A 14149-nucleotide genomic window follows, 5' to 3' on the forward strand; every position below is an offset into this window, starting at 1 on the left:
GTAAACATATCAGTGACAGCTAGAAAAAATAATCTTGATCCGAACACCTGTTCGTTATTTCATAGATGATTATGTGATGGACATATTAGGAGAAAACTTGACAAAAATCGCACGAAATCGGGTTTTTAAACATCCGTCATTTTATTCAAAAAATAGTGAAGCCATATTTTAACGGTTAAAGACAATCTCACCAATCCAGTGAATACATTAAAATGATTTGGATCATGATAGGTACTCTCGTTTTTCAGGAGAAGGCTGCGTAAAATGCCTCTTGGGCCGTAACAGACAGACCGACAGACAGAAATAGAGATGAGACTTGTTGTTGCTTCTTAAATGTATAAAACGGAAAAATAATCTAAAAATTTATAATTTTGAGCAATGTACAGACAAAACTCTAATTTTATTTATATAGATATATATCTAAATATATAAAAGGCAAAGCCCTCACTGACTGACTCACACACTCACTCACTCACTCATCACTAATTCTCCCACTTCCCATTTCCCTAGGAGGCTGAAATTCGGTACACCGATTCTTTGGGCATTAAATAGGAAAACTTAGTAGTTTTTATTCTGATCGGGCTTTCGGGCTCCGCCCCAGTGGCTCTGGAGTTTCCCATGTTAACCTTATGATTTTTCATATTTAAAAGGAATTTCTTAACAGCAATTTCAATTAAACAAGTTGGTTCTGTTCTATGATGTTCAATAGCATTAAAGTTACAAGGATTACCAACAGCGTGCAGCACTATTATTTTTTTAAATTTATGACTACAGCCAATTTGCAACCAAAAGGTGAGTGAGCGTAGCGAACGAACTTTAACCTGGAAGCAAGTTAGCGTAGCAAACGAGCTAACCTGAAGGCAAGTGAGCGGAGAGAAAGAGCTCCAACCCAAAGGTGAGTGAGCGTAGCAAACGAACTTCAACCAGGACGTGATTGAGCCATGCGAACGAACTTCAACCAGGACGTGATTGAGCCATGCGAACGAGCTCACTTGTGAAGTTAAACGGGGCAAAGCCCGCGGGTACAGCTAGTATATATATATATATATATAAATTTGAACGGATGGTGTTTTTGGCCTCTGGGGACCTCAAAACGAAAAAGTAAAATCGGTCGTGGGTCTTGGTCTTACCATGAGACCTACGATAATTGCTTATTTCCTATATGGGAAATTCGCTAATGTAAAAATTAGTCCGTTAAGTATTTATTTATTGAAACCCATTAAAAATGTCTATGTTCTTGATAACTTGACAACCCACAACCTCTGGGTCCACTGATTGACAAGTTAGTAAGGATTTACTGTAATACACCTATAATTTACCTGTTTTAGGCCTAATCAATGAAAGATGTAGCACTGAGAACTCCTACTCAATAGGTAATCTTGTGACCTGTAAATACATTTCTGTTAATAACTTTTAAGAGTACATTCTAAGCAAAATACTTATCACAGGCTTATAGATAAAGGGACTTACAATTTTGTCTGTAAATCATGTTATGGAACTTAGCCTTGTTACTAAGCTAGGCTCCTACCTTGCAACCCAGTGGGTGACGCGGCGCGGCACGGCGCGACGCGGTGGAAAAAAGTTATCACGTATCCCTGCCATGTTATCTTATAGGCTGACGCCCACCTAGCAACACAGCGGGTGGCGTGACATGGCGTGGAAATAGAACTTATCCTCGAATCCAGCAGTGAGAATTCGGTGGAGAAGTTCTTCCTCTTTTTTGCAACGCCTCCGTTGAGTTGCCAGTTGGGTGCGGGGTAGAGGCGCGGAAACAGCGTCTGCCCCTCGTCTGCTGCTCTTTCAGGTGTTGTTGGAAAGTCCCGTGAGCCCTTCAGGCATTTTCGGGTGCGAAGTACACTAACAGTCTAGTCTGCAGTCTCGCTAGCAACCCGGCACGTGGCAGTGAAGTTTGTAGACTTGGCATTTCAATTTGGCATTATTGACCTTTTACATGAGATTAATGATTTCGACGCTATTCAATTTTAGTCAATCATACAAAATCTTGAGAAGGTAGTGAACAAATATAACTCACTCATTAGGCTGTTTTAAAATAATGGTATATATATTTAAATGCTCCCGCTGCAGCAAACCTGCCAACTAAGCGAATTTCCATTTGCCTGGAGTGATTTTCAATTAATCTATTAAATTAACAACCAACCTCTATTATTAATGCTTAACAAGTACCTAGGTTAGCTGCTACAGGGAAACTAATAAAGTGTGTTTTTTATTAAAATATCAATAGCTTAGTACGAAATAAATAAATCCGCCAAGTTTGATCAAAATATATCCATAAACAAGCCAACTACAACATTTTACAATGTGCTCTATAAGAATAACATGGGAATTTTAAATTAAAATTTTTTTGAATTTTCTCCATAACCATTCACTGTACAAACACTGTTTGATATACTAAATTATTTGTTTTTTTTAAGCTCTTTATAAAAGGTCTGGAGAAAAATTGATAAATTTTGTGTTTTAAGGGTAAAAAATTAGAAAACCCCGTTTTTACCCCATAAAACGCTAACTCATTCAAGTTTATCCCGCCTTACACCTTCAAACCAAATTTTATCAAAATCAGACAAGTTATCGTCCCGACGGACACACACACATATATATATATAAATATATATATATATATATAAATATATATATATATATATATAAATTTTAACAAATTGTGTTTTTGGCCTCTGGGGACATCAAAATGAAAAAGTAAATCGGTCCCGGGCCTAGGTCTTACCATAAGACCTACAGTAATAGCTACTTCCCTATAGGGAAATTCGCTAATAAATACGTATTTAAGAAATTTGTACAAAAGTAAGAACCTACATAACAAACACGAAAGTTAAAACAAAAGTAGTGATAAAACGTAAGTGTACTATGAATCCACCTAAAAAATTTTAGGTACTTTCCTGTTATAGGGAACATTCATTATTATCAATGATTTTCAATCGATATATCGATATTAACCAATTGAAACCTATCAGCTGACAACTATGATAAATAAATATTGTTCAGTATAAAAAAATATTGAAATGAAACTGTTCCAAACCAACCTAACAAAACTAACCAAATTTGCTGTAACATTTAAAAATTCCGTTTAATATTCCCCACATGCCTTTTCTGTAATCAAACGGAATTTTTAAAATGGTACAGCAAGTTTGGTTGGTTATGTTAGGTTAGCTTAGAACAGTTTTAATCCATAATAGACTTGATCTTAGCCTAAACAAGATAGTTGTCAATTTGTAACGGATCGTAAAGGGAAAGAAAAATATCGATATATCGATTAAAAATTATCGATAATAATGAATGTTCCCTTTAACAGGAAAGTACCAAATTTTAACCTAAAATTGAATTGAATTGAAATTGATTGACAATATTTTGTACATTCCTTCCTTATTTCTTATTTAAACATATCGTGAAGTTCATAAAACCTTTCTGTTGACAAATGGAAATATTGGAAGAATTTTCTTTCATCCTCTTAACAGGTCACTTAACAGATGGTGGAATTCTCCGTATTATGTCTTTTCTGATTAATTTCATGCACCCAAATGCGCCTCCGACGTTTCTCTTCTGTCTCTGCTTGGAGCAAGCAAAATAAGAAAACATTTTCTTCATCTAAACTTGACTCAGTCATTATACACAAAATTTCACTCCAAGGAACATAAAGTCCCGTACACACTCTGTAAACTATGACTGAACTAGATAAAGTACTGTGCATCCCCTCCACAAGAATAATTCTCCGTGCCGCCCCGTGCTTCCGCTAGAGTTGTCAGATGTGCGCGCGGCCTTGGAGAAGAAGAGGGAAGTTTTAACTTTAAGGCCTTTATTTGATTGTAATAAAAGCGTGAGAATTAAATAACTTATACAAATGTTGATTAATTGGTGAAACCACAATGTCACATTGTTTTTTTATAAATATTAGAGACTTAATCATCACTTATCCCCATTAGCACATCAGGCTACCAGGAGTAAATGCAGTTAAGACACCAGCACACACACTGCACCTATGAGGCTATGAACAAGAACAACATTTAGCTTAACACGTTCACTACCAACATGTTGCCTTCACCACAGACCAGTGTCGACTATGGTTGACCGAGAACTCACTGTTGTTTACCCCAACATGTATATACTTTAAAGCTTTTCACAAAAATTTACACTTTATTTTATCAACTTAGTTGTTAGTTGTAGTGTAGGCCTAATGCAATAACTTAACCCCTTATTGCAATAGGCCTAAATATGCTGGTGCTGTGGTTTCCACGTGGGAGATTTTCCCCCATAAGAATAGCAGTATTTTCGTTGCACACAAATTCCTACAGATCTTGTGCGCTAGTTAGCCAAGTCATTGCTTTAAATATGTGATAGAATTTTTTATTGCTATTTAATGTAAATAAATATTACTAAGGGCCTATTGAGCTAAAAAACTAATGGGAACTATCGGTCTTTTGGAAGGTTTATACAACTTGTTTTAAACTTTTGATTGTCAAACATGTACCGGTAAGTTAAACTTTTGCTTTATTTTTACCTCATGTTTATAAAACTATTGTTGTCGTTTACAGCAAGTTGTGTGCGCCAAATTGTCAAACATGTTTAACTTGACATGACCTTGTCTTTATACAACTATTGTTGTACATAGTTGTTGGCGGCAAGTGCTTGTGATTTCCTGTGCTAGAAAGAAAAGTGCAAGGCATCACTTTTGGGTAGGGTACGTCCTTCACTACGAGCTAACTTAAGCCCCGTTTACACCGGAGTTAGTAGGCTAACACGTGTTTACAACGAATGTTCTTAAAATCCCAAGAAACATTACTTTTTGAACAGTAACATTTTGATGTTGGAAACAGTTTTTACAACAAAAATTTTGTTTCCCTCCAGTTGAGTTGTCGGTAAAGCCGCGTTTACACCGAAGTTTCAAACAAAAAGTTGCAAACAGCAGATTCAAACAGTAGTTTCAATAATAGAAGTTTGGAACTTTTATTTCATGGTTTTATTTCCATGTTTCATGAAAATGTTTGAAACACTTTCGACTTTGATTATGACTCGCCTATGTTCTGGTTCCTGGGATCAGTCCTTCAGAGGATGTCAAGTGTCGAGGATGTCATTTTGAATGAAATGTCATTCCATACATAGTTTTTCAAGTTTTTATTTTTGTAATCGGAAATAGTTTGGTTGCACAGGACTTGTTGCTCTCTGTACACGATAGTTAACTTTAGAATATTGTCATCTACCCACTCCATCTCATTCATTAAATTTTCCATTGTCACTCACCACTGATCACTCACAACACGCACGAGAGAACTATTAGCAGTCCAGACAGGTTTATGACACTTGAGTCGAGACACAGGGTGGTGCGAGTGATCACGTGAGTGAGAGTGGAGGTGGCAGTGTAGGGGATGGTGGGGAAATGTTTATGTTTTGTGTTTCAACGGCACATAGTGACCGAAACCGGTGTTGCAAACAAAAGTTTGCAACTCCCTTTGATCTTTGCCAAATTCAGGTGGAAACAAAAATTTCTGTTGCAAACACTGAAAAACTGTTTGCAAGAGCGAAATGTTTTGTGCGTTTTTAGAGATGTTTGCAATATCTGTTTGCAACTCGTGTTTCAAACTGAGGTGTAAACGCGGCTTAAAGATCAAAGGGTGTTCAAAACATTAGGAAACATTTGTTTTGGAACCTGTATGTTTCTGTACTTCCAAGATGTTTACAACACTTACACACTACCCCCGACCTATCGACCACCGGGCCCTCGGCGCCAGTCAGTCTCCCGCGACTGACCTTGTGTTCTTGGGAATGGTGATTATGTTCCCAAAAAAATAAAAGAATGGTGTACTATTTGTTGTAAACTTTTGATTTAGAAACATTTGTTTCACAAACAAGTGGGTAACTAAGGCTACTTTCCTGTTAAGGGGAACATTCATTATTATCGATACCGGTATCTTTTTCGGTATATGTATCGATATTTTAATTTTCCTTGTCAATCCATTATCCTTTGTTTTTATCTTCAAACACATTTAGCCTACATTACAAATTAATTGACAATGAAATATGGATTAAGAAATGAAACTATTCTAAACTAACCTAACATATCCAACCATACTTGGTGTAGCATTTTAAAATTCCACTTTATAACAGAAAACACATGCGGGGAACATCAAACTTCTGAAATGTTACAGAAAGTTTGGTTAGAGAGAGAGAAAGAGAGAATCTTTGTTGTACAATCTTCAAGATTATCAATGGAGTCAGAATACATATAGTCTAATAAAATGAAACCTAAGATCTTAATTTACAATTCAAAGTTCTGATAGTCCATGAATTCACTCATTTTGTAAAATGGATGCAGGAGTAACTTAGCCATTCGGAGAGTCTTCTCTTGAACATATTAGGGGAGGTTCTCTTCAATTCGGTGGGCAAGGCGTTGAAAAGTTTAGCTCCAGTATAAGATGGCTTCAGTTGGAATCGCAGCGTGTGATGTACTGGTAAAAGTTAGTTAGGCTATGTTAAACTTAGATTAAGTTAGGCCTAAGTTAAGTTAACTTAGTTTAAAACAGTTTCATTTCAATATAATATTTTTAAATTGTTTGTTGATACTGAACGGTATTTATTTATTGCAGTTGTAGTTGTGTTGTGTTGTATTGTATGTTTAAATTTGTTAATACCGATATTTCGGATCAAAAAATTAAATATCGATAGGTAGCCTTAAGTATATATACAAATTATTGATAAAAATGAATGTTCGGTACACTTGTGTGAACCTGGCAATAACTCCAGCCATAAGTAGTGGAAAAGAGAGAGTAAAATTACATAAGAAAGAGGGGGTAAAATTAGCAATAAGTAGTGCGCGCGCCCTCAAAAATCTATTAATGACTGATTTGCAGCCAAATACGGCCGCGTATCATAATACCGATGATATCACCAGATAGAGGACACTTTAACGGACACGATAGTATCAATATCATGTACCTGGCGGATAAGAAAGAGGGGGTAAAGTCAGCAATAAGTAGAGCGCGCGCCCTCAATAATCTATTGCTGGCCGATTTGCGGCAAAATACGGCCGCGTATCATAATACCGATGATGTCACCAGATAGAGGACACTTTAACGGACACGACAGTATCAATATCATGTATCTGGCGGATAAGAAAGAGGGGGTAAAATCAGCAATAAGTAGTGGGCTTGCCCGAAAAAACCTATTGCCGGCCGTTTTGCGGTAAAAATACGACCGCGTAACATAATACCGATGATGTCACCAGATAGAGGACACTTTAAAGGACACGTCAGTATGAATATCATGTACCTGGGGGATAAGAAAGGGGGGTAAAGTCATCAATAAGTAGTGGGCTTGCCCGAAAAAACCTATTGCCGGCCGTTTTGCGGCAAAATACGACCGCGTAACATGAAACCGATAATGTCACCAGATAGAGGACACTTTAACGGACACGACAGTATCAATATCATGTACCTGGCGGATAAGAAAGGGGGGGTAAAGTCAGCAATAAGTAGTGCGCGCGCCCGAAAAAATCTGCGCGACTTGAGTGGCTGCGCATAATAGGATTATAGGCCTAAAAGTTGGTGATACAAAAGCAGTGTTGCCAACCAACCTCTTTGATTTTCCCCGCACGAAACGACGGAAATCCTCGATTTTCCTCGCAAGGATTCTAAAATTACTCGCAAAATCCTCGTTAGCATCAAAGATTAAAATAATTTGAAATTTCCCCATATTTACATGATAATATACGTTTCCACGTTTTCTTTTTTTACTAGAGGTGCAAATAACCAAACATAGATGCGTAACCTATTGTACTTTAAAAATTATGGGTTTTGTTAAATAGTATGAGTGTGGTCTAGCCATAGACCAACCAACACAATGGAATTATATTTATCTATGATTTAACGCATGCATTATAATCAATGGTAAAAGTAGGTTTTCCATCCCTGAACCCTGACTCTTTGTCAAATCTGAATAAGTACTTGTACTTGTAGTTGGTCTTGGTTTATTTGTAACGTCGAAATTCTTTAACAAATTATAAAATTTTTTTTATTTTTTATTTTAGGGTATAATAATTCACTCAAGGTAATATTAAATCACGGCCGCCTAAATAAGAAAAAAACCCTGTGTTTATACGCTACCTGAAAAAAATACTTTATAAATTATATCATACTTAATATAACCTTCATTAATAATAATATATTAGTTATTAGCTTTAAAAATTAAATTATAAATCATTCAGATGAGGACGACACCTAGGTACGTATTTTTTGAAAAAGCTAAAAAAGGTAGGGTAGTTTGTTGTTAAATACACATCGGTCCCAGTCATATCCTCATAACAATAGTTCAATTCGAATTCATATTCGCTTCATGATTGCAGGCTTATAGCACGCAGCTCAGCTGAGCTGACATGACAGCGAAAGCTGGAGCTGAGCATAGAATTACTTCACTTCACTTCACCTCAGTCCAGTTTCCAGTTCGGCAGTTAGTTCTAAGTTCACCCTCATTTCATCGTCTTCTTCTTCATCTACTTGTTCTTAGATCTTGATTGGTTGATTTAGTGATTGATTGACTTTTTTCAGTTGCGGAAACTGTTCTTTCAATGATTAGATTCAGAGGGATTTTCAATATATTTTTAAAGAGACCCAGGCACTGAGAATACTCGATTATCAGAAAAATCCTAGTTGCTTTACCTGAAAATCCTCGAAAATACTCGCAAAATCTGAATCCTCGCATAAATCCTCGCAGGGTCTGGAAATCCTCGAAAAACGAGGATTTTCCCCGCAATTGGCAACACTGTACAAAAGGATCGTCAACCAGTCTAGTCGTAAGTTGTCAGTTGTCACGGCTTTGAATCCTCTATCTGGTGACATAATCGGTATTATGATACGCGGCCGTATTTTGCCGCAAATCGGCCAGCAATAGATTTTTGAGGGCGCGCGCAATAGTTTTGGCTGACTTTACCCACCCTTTCTTATCCCCCAGGTACATGATATTGATACTGTCGTGTCCTTTAGAGTGTCCTCTATCTGGTGACATAACGGTATTATGATACGCGGCCGTATTTTGCCGCAAATCGGCAAGCAATAGATTTTTGAGGGCGCGCGCACTACTTATGGCTGACTTTACCCACCCTTTCTTATCCCCCAGGTACATGATATTGATACTGTCGTGTCCGTTAGAGTGTCCTCTATTTGGTGACATAACGGTATTATGATACGCGGCCGTATTTTGCCGCAAATCGGCCAGCAGTAGATTTTTTCGGGCGCGCGCACTACTTATGGCTGACTTTACCCCCCCTTTCTTATCCCCCAGGTACATGATATTGATACTGTCGTGTCCGTTAAAGTGTCCTCTATCTGGTGACATAGTCGGTATTATGATACGCGGCCGTATTTTGCCGCAAATCGGCAAGCAATAGATTTTTGAGGGCGCGCGCACTACTTATGGCTGACTTTACCCCCCCTTCCTTATCCCCCAGGTACATGATATTGATACTGTCATGTCCGTTAAAGTGTCCTCTATCTGGTGACATCATCGGTATTATGTTACGCGGCCGTATTTTGCCGCAATTCGGCCAGCAATAGATTTTTTCGGGCGCGCGCACTACTTCTGGCTGACTTTACCCCCCCTTTCTTATACCCCAGGTACATGATATTGATACTGTCGTGTCCGTTAAAGTCTCCTCTATCTGATGACATTATCAGTTTCATGTTACGCGGTCGTATTTTGCCAAATAACGGCCGGCAATAGATTTTTTCGGGCGCGCGCACTACTTTTGGCTGACTTTACCCCCCCTTTCTTATCCCCCAGGTACATGATATTGATACTGTCGTTTCCTTTAAAGTGTCCTCTATCTGGTGACACTATCGGTTTCATGTTACGCGGTCGTATTTTGCCGCAAATCGGCCAGCAGTAGATTTTTCGGGCGCGCCCTCTACTTATTGCTGACTTTACCCCCCAACAATACCCCCCTTTCTTATCCCCCAGGTACATGATATTGATAATGTCGTTTCCGTTAAAGTGTCCTCTATCTGGTGACACTATCGGTTTCATGTTACGCGGTCGTATTTTGCCGCAAATCGGCCAGCAATAGATTTTTTCGGGCGCGCGCACTACTTATGGCTGGAGTTATTGCCAGGTTCACACCAATGTTCGGTACAGTAAGTTGTTTACTTTAGGGGCTTCTTACGAATTTTGAAAAAAATGATTTTATCTCATTATACGGCCTATTTTGAACACTTTTTACATTTAGCACTTTTGGGGCAAACACCTAAATTACCTATTTCACCCTGAAAATCGTGCTTGAAAATTGCAAAAAGTGCAAAAAATCTGCATTTTTGTTAACTTACTTTTAGTGTGTTTTTACTATTATTTAGGACATTTTAAACATCCTCTGGCACTTTTTTGCCATCTGCAGTTTTTATCCAGAAAATCAGGTTTGAAAAATAAAAAAAAATTGCAAAAATGCCCGGCCCACTCCTCTACCAAACTAAATAGGCCTACCTATAATATAACTTTTAAAACCTAATCTAACTTAACATAACCCAACTTAAACTAACATAACCTAACCTCAAGTCATTTTCGGCATATTGCTAACCTAAGCATGTGTTAGGTCAGGTTAGGTTAGGTTGGATTATATTTAGTTTGGAAGAGGAGTGTAGTTACCAAACTAAATTATAGGCTAATCTTACCTAACTTAACCTAGTCTAACCCAACCCGACCTAACCCGTGCTTAGGTAAGCAATATGCCGAAAATGACAGATTTTTTTAAACCAAGGTTAGGGTAGGTTAGGTTAAGTTAGGTTAGGTTAGATTGTATTATATTTGGGATTAAAATGTCCTAAAGTAATAGCATAGATAAATCATACTCCCTTAGTAGATTTGTCATCCCTATGGAACAGCTGAAGCCAATTTCATTGTTAGTTCTGTACGTCCAACTGTAGAGGTTATGTTTTGTTTACAATTTGTTTCTTCTTATTTCAGTCATTTAAAATCTCATTTAACCAAATAAAACTATGTAATCATAAACAATAACTGGTCTCCTAGTTATATAACCAAATAGTAAAGCACAAATCATGAAAATAACCCTAAAATAACAGAAACAAAATGTTGTCTACCCCAGCGATCAGTGTGGACGTACATGAACTAGACACGAAAAACAAGCTTCAAAATTTACAATGGGATGAGGAGTCTACTAGTGTTGCTTAGTCTATGGTAATAGTAAAACAAATTTAAAGTATAAAAAAAACTTCCAACTTCAGCACTTTTTTTGGCAATTTTCAAATGCGATTTTCAGGGTGAAATAAATTAGGCGTTTGCCCCAAAAGTGCCAAATGTAAAAAGTGTTCAAAACAGGCCAAATAATGAGATAGGCTAAAATAATTTTTTTCAAAATTCGTTATAAGCCCCTAAAGTAACTTAAAGAAATATGTTTACTACCGAATGTTCCCTTTAAACACGGCTTAAGTACATACATCGTACTTACATCGTATTAGCCTAAGTACGGTGGCAATGAATTGTTACAAGATTTTGAACGAGATGATGATGTGTTGGCTGGTGAATTGAAGACTGATCCGGATGGTAAATATTTGCCAAATTTTTAAATAAGTTACTTGTACTCTTTAAGAATGGCAAGTGCGACTGTTGTCTAGGCTACTGAAGGAGCAAACTGGTCTAACTTAGGCCTATAGCCCAGATAAGTTTAGTGGAACCGATGTTTGGTAAACAAGTATGAAAGGGTAGGCTACAGTTTCCTACATGGTTATAGAATAAGATTTTTGGTTGTACATCACACTTGTTGTAAGATAGAACTTGTTTAACTTAATATTTTCATTGCATTTTTTTAAACATGTTTAAACATTGGTGTGAACCTGGCAATAACTAGTGCACGCGCCCGCTAAAATCTATTGCTGGCCGTTTTGCGGAAAAATACGGCCACGAGTCATATGACCGATGATGCCAACAGATAGAGGACACTTCAACGGACACAACAGTATCAACATCATGTACCTGGGGAGTAATATAGGGGGGGTAAAACCAGCAATAAGTTATGCGCGCGCCCGATAAAATCTATTGCTGGCCGTATTGCGGAAAAATACGTCCGCGAGCAATATTAACGATGATGCCAACAGATAGAGAAAACTTCAACGGACACCACAATATTAACATCATGTACCTAGGGAGTAATATAGGGTGGGTAAAACCAGCAATAAGTTGAACGCGCGCCCGATAAAATCTATTGCCAGCCGTATTGCGGAAAAATACGTCCGCAAGCAATATTAACCCTTAGAGTGCCAGGCAAGAAATAAAAGTAACGCTCAAAAAATGCCGACGATTTTTCCCGAAGGTCGCGCTAAAAATGCCGAGCGCGATCTGGCGATTTTTAGGTTAAAATTTCGTAAAAATCGAATTTTCGATATTTCGACCAACGAAAATCGATGTATCGCATCTAGTAACTTTCGACTCAATGTTAATATATGGGTTAAAAGAATCCGAGTATCCATTCGGTTGTTATGACAACTGTTCGATCATTACGAAACGTCCGGTCAGCCGGACGTTGGCACTTTTGGCTCGTTCTAAAAACGTCCGGTCGGCCGGACGTTGGCACTTTTGGCTCGTTTTAAAAACGTCCGGTTCCCCCACGTACGTTGGCACTCAAAGTGTTAACGATGATGCCAACAGATTGAGGACACTTCAACGGACACGACAGTATCAACATCATGTACCTGGGAAGTAATATAGGGGGGGTAAAACCAGCAATAAGTTGTGTGCGCGCCCGATAACACCTATTGCCGGCCGTATTGCGGAAAAATACGTCCGCGAGCAATATTAACGATGATGCCAATAGATAGAGGACACTTCAACGGACACGACAGTATCAACATCATGTACCTGGGGAGTAATATAGGGGGGGTAAAACCAGCAATAAGTTGTGCGCGCGCCCGATAACATCTATTGCCGGCCGTATTGCGGAAAAATACGTCCGCGAGCAATATTAACTATGATGCCAACAGATGCATACTAAAATACAGGTACATGATGTTGATACTGTCGTGTCCGTTGAAGTGTCCTCAATGTTGGCATCATCGGTCATACGACTCGTGGCTGTATTTTTCCACAAAACGGCCAGTAATAGATATTAGCGGGCGCGTGCACTAGTTAATTGCTAGGTTCACACAAGTGTTTAAACCAATTACTATGTTATTTGATTGTACAACACAAGATGTTATAGCGTAAACGCGGCTTTAGGCCTTTGACCCAACCTCTATTATATAGGCATAGGCAAGGTCCAAAAATAAGACTGTCCACGGCTGCACTTTACTTGACGTCCTACACTCATTCGATAGTTTTTTCGATTCGATATTTTCATTCGATTGTTTCATTCGATATAGGTTAGGTTAACCTTACCTAACTAACCAAACGATATATCGAATGAATATATCGTATGAATATATATGAATATATATGATCTATATGAATATATCGTTTGGTTAGTTAGGTTAGGTTAACCTTACCTAACTAACCAAACGATATATCGAATGAAGCAATCGATTAATCGATATATCGATCGATATTTTCATTCGAATGAGTGTAGGACGTCAAGTAAAGTGCAGCCTTGTCCACATTGTGGATTCCACAACCAATGATAATATAATTGGGCTGACCAAACTGTAAACCTTAACAGTGCCAGAGGAAAGATAATACTTAAATGGCTAAAATTAGGTACCTTTATATAGAAGCATAATCCATATTTTGGAAAATTCTGTTTTTGACTTATAATTTCAGCTCAGGGTGTACGAACACGTACAGTACAAAGCGTGACGTAACCTCTCAATTTCACAAAACAAACAAAATAATAATACCTAACAAAACCAAACCAAATCCAAAATAGGCTACTGGGTATGACTGGGTAGAGTCGAAAGTGAAAAACTCTCACAAGGACAAGACAATTACGAATTACTAACTGAACTGAACTCAAATAAAATAAAGGCAGCCGTGAATAAAAATAGTGCTGCGCATGCGCACTATTAAGAACGTTACGTCTTACGCTGTGAAATGCCGAGTAAACGCTCCGGCTAACACTAGTACTTGTAAAATTCAACGGTTGTTGTGAAAGGTGCCGTGTTTCCCCCGGACGTGCGTGAGGCGGACAGTGCGTGAG

The 14149-nt window shown here is 38.0% G+C and overlaps 1 protein-coding gene across 7 annotated transcripts in view; it reads right to left on the reverse strand.

The window, feature by feature from the left end:
• Positions 1–13931, reverse strand: part of LOC128994726 (zinc finger protein 665-like) — a 43035-nt gene extending 29104 nt beyond the window's left edge. For all 7 annotated transcript variants that reach the window (XR_008490912.1, XM_054419469.1, XM_054419468.1 and 4 more), the window contains exons 1-2: positions 13715–13931; positions 1320–1386 (exon numbers count right to left, since the gene is read on the reverse strand). The gene's annotated coding sequence lies outside the window, so the exon portion shown is untranslated. The remainder of the gene's footprint in view (positions 1–1319; positions 1387–13714) is intronic.
• Positions 13932–14149: the final 218 nt, after the last annotated feature.

Source organism: Macrosteles quadrilineatus, unplaced genomic scaffold, assembly GCF_028750875.1.
Source record: "Macrosteles quadrilineatus isolate MER2022 unplaced genomic scaffold, UCM_ALF_1.0 Scaffold_5__1_contigs__length_97177068, whole genome shotgun sequence".
Classification (NCBI taxonomy): Eukaryota; Metazoa; Arthropoda; class Insecta; order Hemiptera; family Cicadellidae; genus Macrosteles; species Macrosteles quadrilineatus.